The sequence below is a fragment of the Capsicum annuum genome, chromosome 4 (genome assembly GCF_002878395.1).
Source record: "Capsicum annuum cultivar UCD-10X-F1 chromosome 4, UCD10Xv1.1, whole genome shotgun sequence".
In the NCBI taxonomy this organism is placed as follows: Eukaryota; Viridiplantae; Streptophyta; class Magnoliopsida; order Solanales; family Solanaceae; genus Capsicum; species Capsicum annuum.
Genome location: NC_061114.1, coordinates 34,186,674 through 34,209,491, shown reverse-complemented (window position 1 = coordinate 34,209,491; position 22,818 = coordinate 34,186,674). Strand labels below are relative to the sequence as shown.

The following is a 22,818-nucleotide window of genomic DNA, read 5'->3' as shown; positions in this document are numbered from 1 at the left end:
TTCTTCAGTTTTGGCTCTTCCTGCTTAAGGATGATGACAAACTTGATAACCTATCAGATACGTAATGGCCTGTCACAAAATGTCATCAAGGCTTTGCTTCAGTTATCGTGTGCTGCCTCAGGCTGACGACATTCTTGACAGTTATCAGACCCTTGACGACTTATCACGAAATATCATTACAACTTTCAGCTGAGGTCCATTCTCTGTCTAAGGCTGATGATAAAACTGATAACTTATCACAGGGCTGACGACTTATTAGGAATGTCGTCAGCCACACTTCTCTTCTTTTTGCTTTAGATTTCAACTCGTTTGCTTCCATCCTTGTTGGTTCTCTAGTATCTTAACTTCTACTACAAAATCAAAGATAAAACACTCAAAAACGACAGAAGTTGCTTAATACTTTACGATTATTCTCAGTTAAAAGCCTCAAATGTGTTAGCATCAGCTCACATATCAAGCAAAAACCCTAACAAAACTCCCATTTTTGGCTTGATTTTCTTCAAAATATTCTTGATCCTCTTTCTTTTTGTGCATGATCTTCGTTCTTCATATATATTCTTCATATATCACTACTGCTTACCATGACTAAAAATTAATATGAGTTAAAATTGGAGCCCTATGCATTAAAAATAGAATCACGGGTTGATAAGATTGAAAGTGAAGCCTTGTGCATTGAAAGTGAGCACAGGTTAAGAGTGGAGCTCATGCGTTAAAAATAAATGCACGATTTGAAAGGAGCCCAAGCGTTTAAGCAAGTATGGGTTGAAAATTAGAGCCCATAAACATGGGTTGAAAATTGATTTTGGTTTTAAAGATGGATAAGCAGCAAGATTGTTGAAATTTTGTTTGAAATTTTTTCTCCACATGTAGTTTGACAAAAGTCTTCATTATCATCCAAATTGTTGCAACTTGATTTTGAAAACGCTTTGAACCTGTTTAATCTTGTCTCACCACATTATTGGACCATTGAATCGTAAGCTCTGATACCACTTATTGGGTTCGAAATCGAGAGGGCGTCATGCGGAAGCTATTAGTTGTAAACTATGAGACGATAAATAAGATGACAACGAAAAACAATACTAAAAACATAATTTTATTATATGATTTGGCCAATTGGTCTATATATAAAACCTAATATTAAAAACATAAAACTAATAACAGAGAAAATCTCCCCCTAAACGAAAATTTTAAAAGACTACATTGTGGATGTTATTATGTTATGGTATGAGAAGGGGGTCTTCTATTTATAGATGTCCAAAACCTTTCCTCCAAGAAAGAGATTAGCCAAATATGGAAAAGAATTATATTTTTTTCTTTCAAGAAAAGTAAAAGTAATTATGGTAACTTTTATTTTCCTTCTAAGAAAAAGTAAAACTTAAATATAGTAAGAAAATCATGGCAAAAATCCTAACAAAAATTTTAAATTGATTTTCACTATGATTAAATGAATAACATATTGCTTAATCTATTTTTTTTATATAAATTATGCTATGAAAAATATCCTAGTTTGATTTACAAAAACGTGAAAAATAATCCTATTTGAGTATCTAAAGATTAATATGAAAATACATGAAATTCTTTCTTATGATGTTTTGCTTCTGAATAAATTTTAATAAATAAATAGATCAGTCACTAAATTATTTATGGTGATAAGATATTATATATAAAATAATATAATAGAAAGGCTGGAGAACAAGAGATTAATATTGGAGAATGAGCATATGAAATTGTAGCTGAAGCATAAGGAGCACGAAATAGTCTCATTTATTCACCTTACATTGCATAAAAATGATGATAAAATAAAGGAAAAAATACATAAAGTAGCATACTTAAGTATTAAATTACAAAAAATAGCAACACTTTTATCAAATTACATTTTGTAGCATATGTATTTATATGTATTTGTATTTTTGTAGCAAAAGTTTATAAAAATACAAAATACATATCGATCATAAGGGAGGTAAAAATCATATGTATGTATATTTTTGTAGCAACCGTTTGCAAAAATACAAAATACAGCTTGTTATATTATGTAATTATGAAACTGTTGCTATGAAACTCATAATTAAGGGGATAAGTATGTTATTTCTAAATTTTAGCCTAAAATAATTGACCGTATTTATTTGTCAAGATTTATAATAATTATAAAGAGTGAAATATTAACTTTAAGTAGGGGAAGAGGAAAGGACTGAGGGGAGAAGAAAGTGGGAGACAAGGAAATGATGTTGTCTGCCAACTTTTAGAAGTTTGGGGTAGTAGTTTTTTCAAAAATCAGGTAGTTTTGAATTAGGGGGGGTTATTTTGGGTATGAAAAAAAAGTGAAAAAATAATATCATCCTAACTTGTTACTTTAATTACAAAATTATTAATCAAAAAGATGAATTCCAGTCATTCGAGACATTTTGCCTCGAGTCAAATATATATATTTGGATTTACTTGATTAATTTATTAATTATGGTTTATTTGATAAAACTAGATTTGGATATTCCACAAAATATTATTTAAATGAATAACGTACAAAAATATAAAGAATTAAAACAAATAATAACTGAAAAACGTAAAGAATTAAAAATAAGGATAGAAAGACTACAGTACAATATAATTGCCGGAGTTGGTAAAAACTCAATAAATGCACAAAAAGAAGAAATATCAAATTTAGAATCAACAATAGATAGTCTAGAATATACATACCAACATGATGTATTAACAATTAAATAAAAAATGAACAAAGAAGAATTTATAATAGACGAAAAAATATATGAAAACCATGAAGGATTAAAAATAAAAATAGTATTTTCTAATCTAGGAAGAAGGTACAAGAAAATAGGTGAACATTTATATTTAATATTAGAAAAAGAAGAATTAAAATTAGAAGATAAGTTAGCAGCATGGTAAGGATAGAAAGAGAAAATGAAGAAATAGATAGAAAAAAGGAAATAGATAAAATAAAACAACAAACTACAGAAGAAATACGAAAAATAGAAGAAACTAAAGATAGTAGGATTGCTGAATTAGAACAAGAACTACAAATGCTAAAAGATCTGTATGAAAAAAGATAGAAAGAAAAAGAAGAAAAAGATAAAGATCAAAAATTATTAAATGAGATAAATTAATTTAAATAAAAATTAAAAATAAACAATAAAGAAATAAAAACTAAGGAATTAGAAATTAATACAATAGATGTTGAAGAAACAGATAATTATGATTCGGAAGATAGTGAAACATATACAGAAATCTTAACAAATACAAAAAATTAGAAATCAATGAAAAACAAGAAGTAATTAATGAAGAAAACTTAGAAAATAGAAATACAGAAATAAATACTCTTGATAAAAAAGAAGATAAAAATATAATACCTAGAACATCAGAAATAAGAAAACCTACATATTATAAGAATAAATTTAAAAGATATAATCTAAAGGATGAATATGACAAATAGACACCAAAACAAATAGTTAATAAAAATTATAACTTTTTAGACTTAGATTGTGTAATAAATACAGAAAAAATAATACAATTATGGATAGGATATATGACAAAACAATTATTAGATAATAATATAAATATGACAAATGCACCAGAATATATAGAAAGAACACTAATAGGAACAGTGAAATTATGGTTTTTAAATCTAATTGAAAATAGTAAAAGGGTATTAAGAAGAACTGACAAACCTACAGAAGGAACATCATCAACAACTACAACTAAATTAACACCCATAGAGTTATTAAAAAAATATGAAATAGCTATAAAAGACGAATTTAGCAGCATGACAACAACAGAAGAAGAACAAAATGAAGAGAAAGATACAAATAAGAATTTAATGTTAAAATTAACATTATGTAATATGTGCTATGTAGATGAATATACTTGCGTATTTAAAGAATATTATTAGAAAGGAACATATAATACAGAGGAAAGTAAAGAAATAAGAAAATTATATTTTAGTAAATTACCTGAACCATTTAGTTCAAAAATAATAAAGAGTTGGGATGAAGCAAAAATAGTAGATACTCTAGAAGCAAGAATAAAATTTTTACAACAATGATATAGAAACCTATGCGAAAAATATAGAGACGAAATAAAAATGAAAAAAATATTAATAAGAAATTTAGCATGTTGCAAAGATAAAATAGCACCTCAATTTAGATGCGAAGAAAGATATTATAAGAAAAGAAAAAGGCATAAGAAATATAAGAAATACAAAAAGTCAAAATACAAATATAAGAAACCAAGACAAAGATATTATGTAAAAAATTATAAACATAAAAGACCTTATAGGAAAAAGAAATCTATAAAGGAATGTACTTGTTATAATTGTGGAAAATTAGGACATTTAGCTAGAGATTGTAAATTACCTAAAAACCCAAAAAATAAATAAATATCAGAAAAAAATAGAAAATAGAAAATATATGCAGATAGATTATATAGATTATGAATTAGAAAGTGAGGATAATATATATGAAGTTTTGGAGAATGAAACAGATAATGAAATAGATAGTGAATTAGATGAATCAAATGACTGAAGAAGATATACAAATGAACCAAATAATTGAAGAAGATATAAAAATAATAACAAAAGAAGAATATTTAAATGACGAAGGAACAAATCAAAAAATAATATTTGATAATAATATATTTGATGAAATAAAAGGAAAAGAGTTAGACTTAAGCGTAGAAAAAATATTTAAAATACCAACAATAAAAAATATATTTACTAGGAAAAAAGAAGAATATTACGTAGTAAGTCAAAAGAAACATGTAATAGACTGTAGATATGCAAAAGGTAAAGCTAGTATACCACTAGTAACAAAAAGGATAATTAATAAAGAAATAAACGATATAAAAAGTAGAGATCCAATAAAATATGTACACCTTGGAGGTACAGAGATATTAATAAAAGCATGTTTTAGAGAAGGAATAGATACACCAATAGAATTATATTTAGCAGATGATAGAATTATAAAACCTATAGAAAAAAGTATAATAACTGCCATAAAAGGAAATTTAATATACCAAAAATTTAAATTTATAATAAGTGCAAATTATTCAGTAGCAATAACAGATAAAAATATAGATAAATCATTAGTATTATATTGAAAAATATCAGGAATAGAACTAACCCCAGGAAGTAAAATATTTACAGCAAGATGTAAAAATCTATATGTATTAACAACAAAACATAAAATAATGGAAAAAAATAAAATTAACAAAATACAAATAGAAAGTCCTTTCGAACAATTTGTACAAACAATTGATAATGATGACTATAGTTATAGAGACATAGACATAGAAGAAAATCTAAAAATAATAAATGATTGGATAAGTACAACAAAAAGAATATCTTATGAAAAACCAGAATCATTAGGTTCATAAAAAAGAACAAGTTATGAAACAAGTTCAACAGTTAATTTAAACCAATATTACATAACAGGAACAATAAATGAAAAAGAATATTTAATACTCTTAAATACGGAACAAGAAGAAAATTATATACAAAAATATCTAGTAAAAAATGAGGAAATAAAATCTGATAATAATATATGCCCAGATCTACCAAGAAGCTTAATAAACGCTAAAAATATAGCAGAAAAAAAATAACAATAGGAGTTAGAAAAATGAAAATAGAATTTGAAATAAAGGAAGAAATGCAAAAAGCAGGCATAATATTAGAAATAAAATGGTTAGAACAAGTAAAACCATATAATATAGATCATACACAATTATCTATAACATATAACAGAGAGAAATTATTCTTAAGAAGAGCTTTAATATGATATTAAAATATATGTATTAATGAAGATAGTAGTAGAAGGATATTACAGTAGATATTATACATCTATGATAGATAGAAGAACAGAAGCTAATTTATGTAGATATAATTGTTTACCAGAAAGTAAATGGGATAAATTAAAAACACCAATAATAGTTAAAGGATTTAATAACGAAGGAAGCTTGATTACTTACAAAGCTAGGAATGTAAAGATACAAGTATGCGATAAGATATTAATAATAAAAGAAATCTATAATTACGAATTAACATCAAAAGATATACTTTTAGGAATGCCGTTTTTAGACAAATTATACCCACATATAATAACTAGAACGGATTGGTGGTTTGCAACACCATGTAAACAGAAAGTAAGAGCAAAAAGAGTTGCTAATAAAATAAGAAAGAAAACTGATTGGATAGAAGGAAGTGAAAAAAATACACAAAAATTAAAAAATATAAAAATATTGAAGATACAATAGAACTGGTCGTATTTTCAATAAATAAAAAGGAAATAACTATATTTTCAATAAATAAGATAGAAATAATTAAGAAAAAATTAGAACAATTATATAGTTAATATCCATTAAAAGGATGGAAAAAATATAAAACTAAAATAAAAATTGAATTAATAGATAAAAATAGCATAATAACTCAAAACCATTAACATATAATTTTGACGATTTAAAAGAATTTAAAATGCAGATAGATGAATTATTAGAAAAACAATATATACAAAATAGTAATAGTAAACACAATAGTCCAGCATTTATAGTAAATAAAAATAGTGAACAAAAAAGAGGAAAAAGTAGAATGGTTATTGAATATAGAAATTTAAATGAAAAAACTATGATATATAATTATCCAATACCAAATAAGATATTAAAAATAAGACAAATACAAGAATATAATTACTTTAGTAAATTTAATTGTAAATTAGGATTTTACCATTTAAAGTTAGAAGAAGAATCTAAGGAATTAACCGCATTTATGGTACCACAAGGATTTTATGAATGGAATGTACTACCATTTGGATATAAAAATACACTAGGTAGATATCAACATTTTATGGATAGCTATTTTAAACAATTGCCTAATTGTATAGTATACATTGATGATATACTATTATATACAAAAACTAAAGAAGAACATTTAAAATTATTAGAACAATTTACAGATATAATAGAAAAATCGCGAATAAGTTTAAGTGAAAAGAAAGCAGAAATAGTGAAAAACCAGATAGAATTTTTACGAATACAAATATATAAAAGTGGAGTAAAAATGCAACAACATATAGTCCAAAAAATAATAAATTCTGAAGAAGAATTAGATACAAAAAAAGAAATTATAATCATTTTTAGGATTAGTAAACCAAGTAAGAGAATATATTCCAAAATTAGCAGAAAACTTAAAACTATTACAGAAAAAATTTAAAAAGGATATAGAATATAACTATAATGAAGAAGACAAAAAACAGGTACAGAAAATAAAATTACTTTGTAAAGAATTACCAAAATTACAATTTCCAGATGAAAATAAAAATTTACATATATAGTAGAAGCTGATGCAAGTGAATATAGTTATGGAGGAGTACTCAAATATAGATATGAAGAAGAAAAATTAGAACATCACTGTAGATATTATTCAAGAACGTTTAACGAAACAAAAATAAAATGGAAAATAAATAGAAAAGAATTATGTTCTTTATATAAATGTTTAATAGCATTTGAACCATATATCGTATATAAAAAGTTTATTGTTAGAACAGATAATACACAGGTACGATGGTGGCTAACAAGAAAAATACAAAACTCAGTTACGACAAAGAAAATTCGGAGACTAGTATTAAATATACTAAATTTTACATTTACAATTGAAGTAATCAATACTAATAAAAATATCATTGCAGATTACTTATCAAGACAAAGCTACTCAAACTGATTTACCAATGGAAGAGGCTGATGCCAAAGATACCCAGATTGATTCATTGCTCCAAATGTTTAAACAAATGGAGTTATTACAAGAACGAGTTATTACACTAACTACTGAAGTTACAAATGTAAAAGTGCAGGTCGAGCACTATAAAAAATAAGATACTGTGCAGGAAGAGCACATTAAAAAACTAGACCTAGAAGGTGACGATGAGAAACACCTTAAAACTCAAATTACTGATGAAACTTCAATTATAGCTGCAGGAACATCTACAGGGAAAAATATAGTCACTCAAAATAGACCTGAAATACCAAAGAAAAAGAATTATAACCTCAGCCAAATATTTTCAAAATCATATACACCAAATATACAAAATTTAGAATCATTTTCACCTCCCCAGATATATACATATTCTGAATCACTTAACCAAGAAAAACAGATATACAATTATGCTTCTAGTAAATACATTGACAACATACACACCGTACAAATCATATTAAATACCAAACCTATTCAAAGTGAAGAGCTAGCCACACAACAAAAAGGATATATTATCCAAAAATGCCAAAATTACAATAAACTTATTGCCCTACTAGGAACAAACTCAAATTTTATTAAATCATGTTACTATTATGAATTATTATCTACGATTTACACAACCAATGGAGAAGAGTTAGCAGGAATCCCAGAAATTCACAAAGAATTTATGACTTACAAGAGAATTACCAACAGACAATTATTTTATGTTCGATTTTATTCCGCACCAGTAGAAATATTATTTGATGAAATTAAACAGACTATCAATGTGTTCAAAATAGGTATGACCAGAGATTATATTATTTCGGAAGAAATATATGAACAGAACGAGATATCAAAAACACAGATACCAGAATTTTACCGCAACAAAAGAGTTATTGGAATAAGTAATATATTATCAGAGTTACTTAATAATTATTCAAATAAAAAACCAGTTTGGATATATAATTCAAGGAATCAAGCATTGATTTATTCAACTTGCAAAGAAGTTAGAGACCATGACATAGAAGAACTTAGAAAATGGGGATTAACACTCCTCAGACCAGAAGAACAATCGTTAACGAGCTCTATCAGAAAGAAAATTATTTCAGAAGAAGCTATGGATCAATTTTATGAAAAAGTTGGCCAAAAATACAAAGAACACATATGCAGCAGATATAGTGGTAAGCACAACTTTATTCCAGATGTGATGCTATATTGACAAGAAAATAGAGAAGATAACCAAAGCAAATACAAGGAAGAAAGAGATAAAGACAAAAGACATGTGAAGAAATTAGCATAACTTTACTTTACGTAAAATCTTGTACAAAGTTTTGATGTAAAGTCTTTGGCATTTAAAGTTTTTTGCCATTTAGTGCTTTATGTCAAAGTCTTCTTTTAAAAGATTAAGACTTTTTTGTAAGCATTAATTAGTCTAGCCTAGACTAGTATAGGCTTTGATTTTTCAAGTCATTTTAGGAAACGTGTAAAGAAATCATCTGTAAATTTCAATTATAAATAGAAGAACCGAAGGCAGTGCAAAAGCAAGCCTTCATGCGTTGAAGCAAAAAACTCTCTCTTGTCTACAACAAATATTTTGCTTATTTATTAAAAACAGGTATATTTCAATGGAAAAATCTAAGGAGGAACAAAACTTAGAATCATCAAACCTACCAGAACAGGTATATTCATTTACAGTTATGAATAGTTAAATTCATAAATTCCTAACAATCATGATATGATAAAATAAGTTTATGTTAGTTACTTTATAGTAGAATTATTCGAAGAATAGCATGTTAAGAAGTTTATTAGCAAAGTGAAAACGAAGAAAAATTCCTAAGAACTATGTCATCCTAAAGGTGAAACCAATGAGGCAAGAAGCCGTGGTGGGGAGTAGCCAGAGTAGATGCGCTGTTTAAGGGAAAAGTATCTGGATTACCATGCTAGTAGTGACCGACGAACATGTTATTTAAGAATAATCTAGTATATAGTAATCTAAAATGATCATATTTTGTCATGTATATGATTGGGAGGAATATTTTGAAAATAGCATTTTATGAAAAATGAATAATTATTTATCTGACGAAATGGTAGATAAATTTAAAATATTTATTTTGTAAGTGTTTAAGGATATAGAAATAACAGATATAAGAAAAATCATATTAGAAAAATATTTGGTAAAGATTATATGACTAGAGTAAATTACATACCTAACTACTCTTATAAATACTTACGTACACACCAACCATGATAAATTACGTATATCTAGAATTTTGGGAAAAAGATATGAGAAACATACAATTAGTAGAAAAGCAAATGAAAATAAATTTAGACAAATAAATGGAAACTAAAGATATAAATATATAGAATTTCTTAATGAAAATATGCAAGAATTATTTAGACTAAAACAAACAACTAGTAAATATAATGAAAAAGCATTTAATCAAGTCTAAATGACAGATGATATTAAAATATTTATTTTATATATACTTAGAGATATAGAAATTATAGACATAAAGAAGATAATATGGGAAAAATTACAAGATTATGAAGAGGAGGAATTATTAAACAGTATAGAAAACTTACGCATATATTATGAACATCAATATTATTTAGATTCTGATTGATATTATACAGACTAAAAATATCAGAATATATTAAGAAAATTAGAGAAAACCAAGAAGACCTACATAAAGAAATTGATTATAGAAAACAAATTAGAGAAATAATGGAAAGTCTAATAGAAAGATTAAAATGGATAGACGAAACCTTGAAAAATTTAGAAAAAAGCAAAGATAAAAGTTTAGATAGTTTAAAAAATTTATTAAGAATAGAACAAAAAAAAATAGTTAGTAGTATTAATAACCTCAAACAAGATGTTAAATATAGTACAAATAGAATAGATTATTATATATTTACTTTAGAAGAATAAAATGATAAATTACGAATACCTAAAATATTGTAGACAAGAAATGGAAGAAATAAGATTAACAGAAAACCTTATAAAAATGAATTTAATTTAATATTTTAAAACAAAAGATATAGAATATTTAGAATATCTTAAACATAATATAGAAGACTTACAAAAACTAAGAGAAAAGGCTAAAGAATATTATAGCAAAACATTTAATCAACTACTATTTAATCACCCCTCAAAATATGAATATCAGTAAAATTGAATATGTTAATAAGATATATGGAAATAAAAGATACAAGAACGAAGAAAAATAGTTAATGAATATTACTACAAAGTATTTAACAATTACATAAATTAATGGATACATCTTACAAAAAAAATAAATCATTAAAAGAAATCGAAAATAAACTATATAGTTTATCCATAGAATACAAAAGATTTCATAATACCAATGAGGATCCTAGAATACTAGATAATTTAATTACGATAATATCTAATTTAGAATATGAATTAATAAAATATCTTAAGTCAAGAAGATAAAAATGAAAATTAATCCAATCAATAATATTCACAAAATACATTATATAAAAATAAATACTTATTACCTAAATAACTATTTATTATCTAGTAAAGTTACCGCGCCTAATCCGCACCCCTACAATTGTACGAAAGAATCAAGACTCAATGATTTCCCTAGTCTTATAAATTTGAAATGACTAAGGATTACTGGTCAATGAATGAGGTCACACACATATATTAGGTAATCTATTTTATTTTAAAAATTATAAACTAAATTCTAGTGTTTATTAAAAGTTGCCTGTAGATAAATTTGTATGACCTATTCGTATTAAAAATCATTGTATAATTGATATAATATAAATTACACTCTTAACATATATATATGCTTTTGTAAAAATTTAATTTCTATAGACTCAAAATAACTACCATATCACTTAAAATTACTATCTAATAAATGGGAATGACAAACAAGCAGGCAGCAGGGCGTGAACATGCCTACTTTAGCAGTGTAATTTGTAATTTTATTATATTACTCTTAATTAAATAATATAAGTTATTTTTGTATTAAAAAATTAATAAAATTTAATTTAAAAAAATTAAAATAGACATTTATGACGTGTCCGCTTCAACTACTTTAATCGTAATTTTACTAAATATCACCCCTAATTAATTAGTATAAGTCATCTAAATATTAAAAAATTAATAATATTTAATAAAAAAAGTAAAATAGATATAAAATGATAAATTAACTCTTGATATTTTAAATTAACTTGACGTTTCATATGATACTCACTTAAATTTTTTCACAAGTATTTTTTATAGTAATTTGTTACTCCCTCCGTTTAAAATAGAATGACCTACTTTCTTTTTTAGTCTGTTTAAAAAAAAAATGACCCCTTTCTTTTTTGAAAATAATTTAATTTCAACTTTTCACATAGCACGTTTAGGACCACAAGATTAAAGAACATTTTGGTACATTTAATACAAATTTAATTTTAGAACACAAATTCAAATGTCTTCTTTATTTTCTTAAACTTTGTGCCAAGTCAAAGTAAGTCATTTCTTTTTTGAAACAGAGGGAGTATATCAGTTCTAATTAGTTGTTGTGAGTCATTTAAGACATGTCTACTTCGCTACTTCAATTGTGATTTTACAATATCACCCCTAATTTATTATTATGATCATCTAAGCATTATGCCACTTAAATTGGAATAAAACAAAAGGTATTATAAATCATGATAATTAAAAATTTAAATTATTTTAAAAAATATAATTGACTATCAATGTCACAAAAGTTTGAATAAGGAGATATCTTATTTGAAAATTACATAAAAAGTATTATAAATTAAAATAGTTCACAACTTAAAATATTTTAAAAACAATAATCTGTTATATATTTTTTAAAAATACGTAAAAAAATATTATAAATCACAATAATTAACAATTTAAAAAATTTAGAAGATATAAAATATTTGGTTGACTCTCAAAATTATATCAATGCCAATTAAATTAAAATAGAAGAAAAGTATTACAAATTATAGTAATTAAAAATATAAATTATTTTTAAAATATAATTGATTATCAATGCCGTAAAAGTTTAGACAGGGAGTGTAATGTATATTATTTGAAAGATACATGAAAAATCTTATAAATTACAATAATTAATAGTTTGAAATATCTAAAAACATATAAAAAGTGTGATTGAGTGTCTAAATTCTATTTATAGCTCATAAATTGAGACAAAAAAAAACATATATTGAGCCCGTGTTATCTGAAAAACAGTAATATAGGCCCATCGAGTTTTATTTTCCGCACTCTTTATTAATTTATATATTTGAAGAGTTTAATTTTGATCGTGAATTAAATTTTTAAAATAAAATTATATATTTTGAATAATAAATTACAATAATTGATAATTAAAAATATTTTAAGAATATATAAAAAAATTACTCTGAAAAATAAATTTATTTAAATTTCAAAATTCAAAAGATGTCACATTAATTGATATGATTATTGTTATTATATTAATTTAATATAGAAAGTGTTAGAACATGCACAACGGAAGCAGTAATTCTACAGGATCAATAGCTTACATATAATCTAGATAACGTAATCAAAATGACAATTAGAAAACTTACCTTTTGAAGTTTTCACAAATATCGTTCAATGCCTTGGCCTTGAGTTCTGCAATCTTCTATTACTGCCTGACTTAACCTTTTCTTATCAAACTTGTGTAGGAAAGTCTTTTTGGACTCAAAGAAAAGATGGAATTCAATTTATCTTCTGAACCCTAAAACCCTATTTATTCTTGTTTTCTCATAAATAAGGAAAAATCAAGAGGCAAACGTTTCTAGGCCTCTTTAGTTGTCCAAAACGTTTTAGGCCTCTTTTGGTTGTCCAAAACGTTTTCAATCATTTAAAGTCAGAAGATATTATTTTTCTTCCAGAAGACCAGTAAATAATATTACTTCTTCTAGTAAGTTCCTTTTTCTTTTCCAAAATTGATTAGTTAATCAAGTATAGCAGGGATCACAAATTTACTAAGTGAGACTTCCAATTATGATATTAATTCGGTGATAAAAGAATTATCATATCATAATAAATTATAAATTATTCCACTAAAAATCTGTAATTGCACTTCTCGATTTAATTTCGAAATCTATCATTACATCTTATTTAACTCCCCATGTTAGAATTACCAACACCAATCAATTAAATTAAATTCTCTAAAAATTTTAACTCATTGATTAATTTAATCCTTTATTTATAGTGCTTAACTTATTTCACATGACGGATACCAAATTCACCTGTAGGGTTTTCACGTGAATACTTATAAGCAACCATAAAGGGGTGTCTTCTATCTCAAGTTCGAGACATGGTTCTATCAACTAATTAATATTTCACTAAGTGATTCATCATCATCCAACCTATCAGGAATATGTTGACTCACAAAAGAATCTTACCTTTTAATAGATTAAAACGACAAAACAAACCACAGAGATCATAATAATTATATTAAGATTAAGAGTATAAGTACATGTAATAGTCTAGAGAAATCGTTTATTAATATTTAGAACGTAAACGAATATCTCTAATTGATCCGTTCAATAAATACAAAATGTACTAGCACAAGAAGTCGGAATATTACACTCCCATAATTAAGATCAAATTATATTTAATCCTGTGCTACAATCATCAAGATGTTTGTCCTACCTCATCTTTGATTGTGAACGTTAATTTATGTATAATTACTTATAAAAATTGACAATATTAATCTTTCGTGTATGAATTAAAATACTCCATACACAAAATTATCTACTATATAAATAAAGAACACACATATTAACAGAAGATTTTTTTAATATAATAAATAGTCTTTACATAGAATAAAAATATAATATTATAACATAAATTACATGATTAATAATATATTCTAACAGAAAGTACGAACTTTTCGTAATAGGATAATTATAAAAGACAATATCGCTTACTATATAAGTTCATAAGTTACTCACCGGATTATTTGCAGCTACACCTCCATCAATCATATCAAATGTGTATGTTTTCCCTGCAGCATTCCTGGTCTCAAAATAGTGTACCGGGAAATAGGTGGGGTCTGCTGAGTTACTGAGACAAATGTCTGACAATAGGGCATCCTTTGAGACACTTCTCTAGCCTATAAATTTTTTTGAATAACAATGCCATCATGTCCACAGTGTAAATATCAAGAATAATATCTTTGAGTAATCTAGTTTACAAATGGCGAAACGATGTACATACTTTATATATTATATTATTATTATAGTTATATATAAGAGGGAGTTTGAGTGCTGTATTATAGTTATATATAAGACGGAGTTTGAGTGTCGAAGCAGGCAACAGGTCAGCTGTTAAAATTATGTTTTTACTGTATCATGTCTAATTAATTATTATAAATTATTTATGTATTAGAAAATTAATAATATTTAATACAAATAACTAAAATAAATATTTTTGACATGTACGCTTCAGCTGCTTCAACCGTAATCTTACTATATCACTCCTAATTAATTATTAAAAATCATCTAAGTATTAAAAAATAAATAATATTTAATAAAAAAATAAAATAGACATAAAATAATAAATTAACTCGTGATATTTTAAATTAATTTGACATCTTATATGAGACTCACTTGGGTTATTTTCACTAATTTTGTATAGTTATTATTCTATATCACTTTTAATACATGTCTGCTTCACGGCTTCAATCGTGATTTTACAATATCGTCCCTAATTACTTATTATGATTATTTAAGCATTAAAAAGTTATATTATTAGTATCCTATATAAGAAGTCACAATAAGCAGCTGAAGCAAGCTGCTCATGTTTGACATGCTTGCCTCAATTGTTTCAGTCGTGATTTTACTATATTACTCCTAAGTAATTATTATAAGTCATTTACACATTAAAAAATTAATAATGTTTAATAAAAAAACCTAAAATAGATATTTATAACATGACTGTTTCAACTACTTCAATCGTAATTTTACTAAATTACCCATATTTAATTATTATAAGTCATTTAAGTATTAAAAAATTAATAATATTTAATTAAAAAAAGTAAAATAGACGTAAAATGATAAATTATTTTTTGATGTTTTAAATTAACATGACGTCTTATATGGAGCCACTTAAAAAAAAATCACTAGTATTTTTTATAATAATCTTACTATGTCACTTCTATTAGTAGAATAGAAAAAAAAATATCATAAGCCACAATAATTAAGAACTTAAATTATTTTAAAAATATAATAGACTATCAATATCACAAAAGTTTGAACAACTTAAAATATCGTTATACAAATTTCATCAATCTAAATATAATATTATATGTCTAGCCTATAATTTATCAACCAAACAAATAAAGCTTTTAATTAAATGATAGAATTTTACATAACGTAAAATTTTTAAGGATCAACATTAGACCATGCGTAGCACGGCGTAAGCTGGCTAGTATAAGTATAAATGCATATTGTACGTATAATATATTAATAATATATATACACATATAATTAGTGTATAAATTTTGTATATTTAAATTAACGCCGGTAAATAAGTTTGTCCAATTAATGAAGCCAAAAATATACACAGGAAAAGGTTAAGTATGGGATGGATTTCATCTTAGCAGAAAATATGTTCTTATGACAATATATAGTATTTGATAACCAGATCAAATTGAAGAAAATGACTTCCATAAATCACTTATGAATAGAAGTGTATTTGATCCAAACTTTTAATTTCATATTATTAATTACTCCAACTAATAAATAGTTAGACATTATTGTTAATCTGGAGTTCATTTTTTATTTGTTTTTTCATTTTATAATAGTGGTATTCTAATACAAATTAAATACGTGTCCAAACATTATTTTTATTTAATTACTTTTACAATATTTGGGATTTTAACTTAGCTACATTTTTAATCTAGAAAGAAAAAAATCCTAATTTTGAGTCTTTCCACAAAAGTGAGTTTTCATGGAACACCATTCGGTTACGAACGTACGAAAGTGTAATGAAAATCAGTATTCGTAGAATTTGGGTAACAACAAAATTAGATTTGTATATTAATTGATTCTTTTTATTCGATTAATTTGCTAATTGCCTTTGGATACTTTTCTTCTTTTTCTTTTTCTTGAATGATCACATTGACAAGATTTTATTACACAAAGGTTAGTACGTTAATTGCGCTCTTCTCTTTCCATTTGTTTGTTAATTATCTTTTTAATATTGTTGTAGTTTCTTCTTTAATTTTGCTGTTGTTTGTTTCATTATAGCAAAAGAAAGAGGAGATAAACGTAAATCAAGTCAATATTTTTTAATTTTTATTTTTGAATTTATGATAAGCGATTCAAGCATTAAGTATTAAACATTAACACACCCTACCAAACGACCCCTAAAAAGTACTTTTAGTGCAAGTATGAGGCGAACATGGTACAATTGTACCAAAGCAATTAGGAGTAAAAATATCACAAGGACATTGACCAATATTACGATGGATTTGATTATTTACTCTTTACTATCCTGCGTGGATATATTGGATTACTTCTGAAACCTTATTGTAATACATTATTCTGCCACACATCTTATTTTATTATACTATATGCTAATACGACTGGTTATGTATTTGAATTCACAAAGTACTTGATAAGATAAAAGAAACTCTTCAACACAACAGAGAGGTTCGTATCTTTTGAAATTCTTCCCGTATATATCTATATATATGTATATATATGTATATCTATATATATGTATATATATGTATATCTATATATATACATATATATGTATATATATGATTAGCTAGTGTTCATTTTATTGCATACATTTATTTTTTATTTCATCAATTTGTTTAGTTTTAATCAAAAGATTAGGATTTTTTTCATTTTTGTTCAATTTCTTGAATACTATTAATATTGTGTAAATATGAAGAATGATAGTGTATGAGTTGGACTAAATCATATAAATTTATTATTGTGTATTGTAGTAACAGTGCATTAAAATAAATTTTTTATCATAATAAAATAATCAAATTGACAATAAAACATAAATCAATAAATTGTTTGTAAAAAATTAGGTTTTACATAATAATTTTGTTCTTATATATAGTTTTATTAATTGACATAAAGCATGCATGCAAAACATGTACAAATAAAAATGTTCAACTATTATGCATATGCTTGTGGAAATTAAAACAAAAAAAGATAGTTTATTAAATTTTGTAATAAAACTATCAATCTAAAGCAAATGAAATAAATTGATAGATATGATTGATATAGTATCAAAAATGTTAGAGGAGATATAACAATATGATATATTGACGAAATAGATTGGCAATTTTGTCGACAAATTTCATTTAAACAATAGAATTGTGATTGTTTCAATCGAGCATCTGAACATTTAATAAAGTGTTCATATTTAAGAGATGCATGAGACTAAGTAGCAACATAATTTTTCAAAATTAAAAATGTCTAATGGAAATATTTTAGGTAAATTATTCTCATGGCATATTATTTTACCTTATAATAGTGAAAATATTAATTTGTTGTCTTAAACACTTTCTAACGACATATGAATTGCTCCAAATGTCATATTGAGATAGTTTATTAAACTTTTTTTTTTAATCGTTCTACAACTTAGGTAGTTTATCTTAATTTAGTTTAAAGTTGTTTTCAATGCTTTTATATGGTTTTGTATGGATATATTAACTTTCTATGCAAGTGTTTTTTGTAACAAAATCATCAATTTATTTATTAATCAAAGCATATTTTCTTTTATAATGCGAAGTGATTTTATAAATTGAACTCATCAAAGTGAGGTACAAATGTGGGATGCGTACCCTAAACTAGTATATATATATATATATAAGAAAGACCTTTCATGAAAAGTGAGTATTTACCAAACCAAATGCACCATAGAGAAATTTATTCAGATAAGGACCATACATCAACAGTAGTGAAGATAATAGGTTGAAGGAGCTTGATATCAAAAGCTGGAATGAGACTGTGAGTTAACATCTGCTTTATAGTAAGGTTGCCTAATATTGATTAAGCCAATAATCTCAAATACTTCCCATCACACTTTGGTCCCCCAAACAAATGTGCGATCTTATTCACAAAGTTGTTGCGCCTGCATGCACACACGGTGTTAAAATTAGTCCATAAAAATATAGTCCGTCTAACGCACTCAGTTATTAGCTCAACTTATTTTAATCCAATTCATCTTAGTTCATCTTAAGTTTGGTTGATATGTACTCAAAATTGACCCATGGAGAATGAGAAATCTTATCAAACTATTTTCAAAAAGACGTTTATCTTTTGATGTTATCTATAGTCTTAAGAAGGAAATAAAATACTTATTTGGTACTTATTACTTACTAATAAAAAGGAAAGAAAGTAGCAGGCGTCAACATGTCTGCTTTAGCTATCTGTTTGCTTTGTAATTTTACTATATCTTTCCTAGCTGTCTGTTTGCTCTATAATTTTACTATATCTTTCCTACTTAATTATTATAAGTTATTTATGTATTAAAAATTAATAATATTTAATAAAAAATAAAATAGACATTTATAATATGTCTTCTTCAGCTGCTTCAATAGTAATTTTACAAAATATCACCATTAATTAATTATTATAAGTTAGCTTTGCATTAAAAATTAACAACATTTAATATAAAAAGTAAAATAGACATTTATGACATGTCTGCTTCAGCTGCTTCAATCGTAATTTTATTAAATATCGCCCCTAATTAAGTATTATAAATTATCTAAGTATTACAAAATTAATAATATTTAATAAAAATGGTAAAATAGATATAAAATAATAAATTAACTCTTGATGTTTTAAATTAATTTGACGTCTTATATGAGACCCACTTAATTTTTTTTCACAAGTATCTTTTATAGTAATTTTGTTATATCACTTCTAATTAATTGTTGCAAGTCATTTATACATTCTCCTTTGCTTCTTCAATCATGATTTTATTGTATCACACCGAATTAATTATTGTGGTCATGCATTATGCCACTTAAATTGGAATAGAACAAAAAAATGTTATAAATCACAATAATTAAAAACTTAAATTATTTTAAAAATACAATTGAGTATCAATGCTACAAAAGTTTGGTTAAGGAGAGTAACATATATTATTTGAAAATACATAAAAAGTATTACTCCCTCCGTTTAAAAAAGAATGACCTACTTTCCTTTTTAATCCGTTTAAAAAAGAATGACTTCTTTCCTTATTTGGCAATACTTTAATTTCAACTCTCCACATGACATGTTTAGAACCACAAGATTAAAGGTCATTTTGATACATTTGACACAACTTTAATTTAAGGCATAAGATTCTAAAGTCTTCTTTATTTTCTTAAACTTTGTGTCAAGTCAAAATATGACATTCTTTTTGAAACGGAGAGAGTATAAATTACAATAGTTAACAACTTAATATATCTTAAAAAATTAATTGGTTATATATTTCAAAAAAAATACATAAAAATTACTATAAATCACGATCATTAGCAGCTTAAAATTTTTAAAAATATATAAAATTTTGGTTAACTCTCAAAATTATATTATTGACACTTAAATTAGAATTGAAAAAAGTATTATAAATCACAATAATGAAAAACATAAATTATTTTTAAAAAATAATTGACTATCAACGCCACAAAGTTTGGACAGGGAGAGTAACGTCTATTATTTGAAAACTACATAAAAAGTATTATAAATTACAGTAGTTAACAGTTTGAAATATCTAAAAACATGTTAAAAGTATGATTGATTATCTACATTCTATCTGTGTCACATAAATTGAGACAAAAACATATACTGACCCCGTATTATCTGAAAAGCAGTAATATAGTCCCATCGAATTTTGCTTTTCATACTCTTTATTAATTTATACATTTGTAGAGTTTAATTTTGATCATAAATTAAATTTTTGAAATAAAATTATATATTTAAACAATAAATTATAATAATTGATAATTTAAAATTATTTACAAATATATATAAAAATTACTCTGAAAAATAAATTTATTTAAATTTTTAAATTAAAAAAATATCACATTAATTGATATGACTATTGTTATAATATTAATTTAGAGTAGACGTTGGCGCTTTGCACGTGCTTCTCGTAACTAGTATAAGAATAAATAAATAAATTGAAACTTTATAATAATTGGTCTGGTTGAGCTATGAACTATGATCCACTTTTGAATTATTTTAGCTCTAGTAACTTTTGAGCGGATCATATCAGTAACCTGCCCAGATCAAGATGAATATGATATACTTTACAGTTACTATTTTAAAATTCTCTTGCATGCTTGCATATGTATAAGTGACTCGAGGCAAAAGTATTTTGTTGAGTTGAACTCGTTAAAGCGATCTAGACGACCCGTCTTAAGTTGGACAATTCGAATAGTTTACCTGCTTTGTGGAAAAATGTGAGGCAGTGCTCCATGTAGAAGCTGGAAATATCTTTTGCTGTATATAAAGGGTGATTATCCTTTCTATGGAGCTGTGAGCATAGTGGTTATTAGTTCACCTGTGCTGGTTCCTGCAACCACATCAAAATAATTTGCAATTCTTGCATTAGGTTCATCAGTTTCCTAGCATACTCAAATATGTTATGGATCATAAGATTATGAATTTAGTTATATACAATGATAACATGAAAAAATTCTACATCAATCTAGTTTATCTATTAAGAATCATTTGATAGGATGTATTAAAGAATCTAATACAAGTATTAGATATGATATTATTTAATTTTTTATTTGATAGAATTTTCAGTATAACTAATAACTATGATATTAGCAACAAGTGAGACTAGTAACTGAAAAATATGACATGTTAGCTTTTATAATAGGTTATACTTCATTTCATATGTTGGTCATTTTTCTTTATACATGCATATTAAGAAATTATAAATAAGAAGATAATTTTATCAATTAACCCCTTAAAAAATTTCTTCAGAACTTTACAAACAAGTATAAACGCATATCAAAACTTTATCGGAGCAAGGATCTATTCTCCACCTTCTCTCTAGAATACTAGAGAGAGTGAGAGAAACATAGTACCTGACATAACTCCCCACACTAAATGCTTTAACCGATCACAAGTACAACACATTAATTTCAAACAACTGCGGACAAGATGGATGAAAAACATGCACGAGCAAGAAGAAGATTTATTGCAACGAAGTACAGACAAACCTAAAGAAGCATCTAACGCACAGGAGCCTTTATCAAAAGTAAGTTTTCGAGACAAATTAATTTCTGATAGCCCTACCTCTTCCATTGATTCTATTCAAAAAGTTTTCAATCACTTCAATCTCGAGGACGAAAAAGAGAACACCTCAAACCATCCCTTTTTCATCCCTATTTCATCCTCCGACAAAGAAAGACTATATGCGTCTTGGGAACAAACTGTTATGATTAAACCGCTTGGGAACAAAATAGAATATAACTACCTGCCTACCTACCTAAAAACCTTTTGGAACCTTAGTGAAGACTTGAACCTAATCAAGCTTTCACATCAATCCAACTTTCATAAAGTTCTCCACCAAAGACCTTGGTTCATAGGATCCCAATATGTTTCAATAAGCAAATGAGAACCGAAATTCAATTCTTAAGCTGAAACTATTCCTTAGGCTACCATTTGGATTAGACTTTCCGAACTCCCCACGGAATACTACGACCTAGAAATTCTCCAAAAAATTGGTAACATGATCAGTACAATCCTAAAAATCGACAGTAGTTGTACCAAAAACACTTCTAGAGGACGATATGCTAGACTTTGTATCCTAACCCAATTAAATAAGTCCTTACCCAAAAAGTCCTTACCCAAAAACATTCTTATTGGATCCCATCTCCAAAAAATTTAATTTTGAAAGTTCCACTATTCTTTTCCAAACTTGTGGTTACCTAGGTCATAACCTTTATCACTGTCCAAAAAATACCAACGCAACCAAAAACACTGACGAACGAGAGACCTCAAGCCATCGAAACATTCCAATGAAGGATGGTGTTAGTGTGGAAAAACAAAAAAACAAAAAAAAAAAAAGAAGAAAAAACAAAAAAAGATGAAAGTTAAAAAAGAAGAAAATACGTGGACCACCATTAGCT

At 25.7% G+C, this 22,818-nt stretch overlaps 1 pseudogene; it reads right to left on the bottom strand.

The window, feature by feature from the left end:
• Positions 1-21,991, bottom strand: part of LOC107868989 — a 45,100-nt pseudogene extending 23,109 nt beyond the window's left edge.
• Between the last annotated feature and the right edge of the window lie 827 nt (positions 21,992-22,818).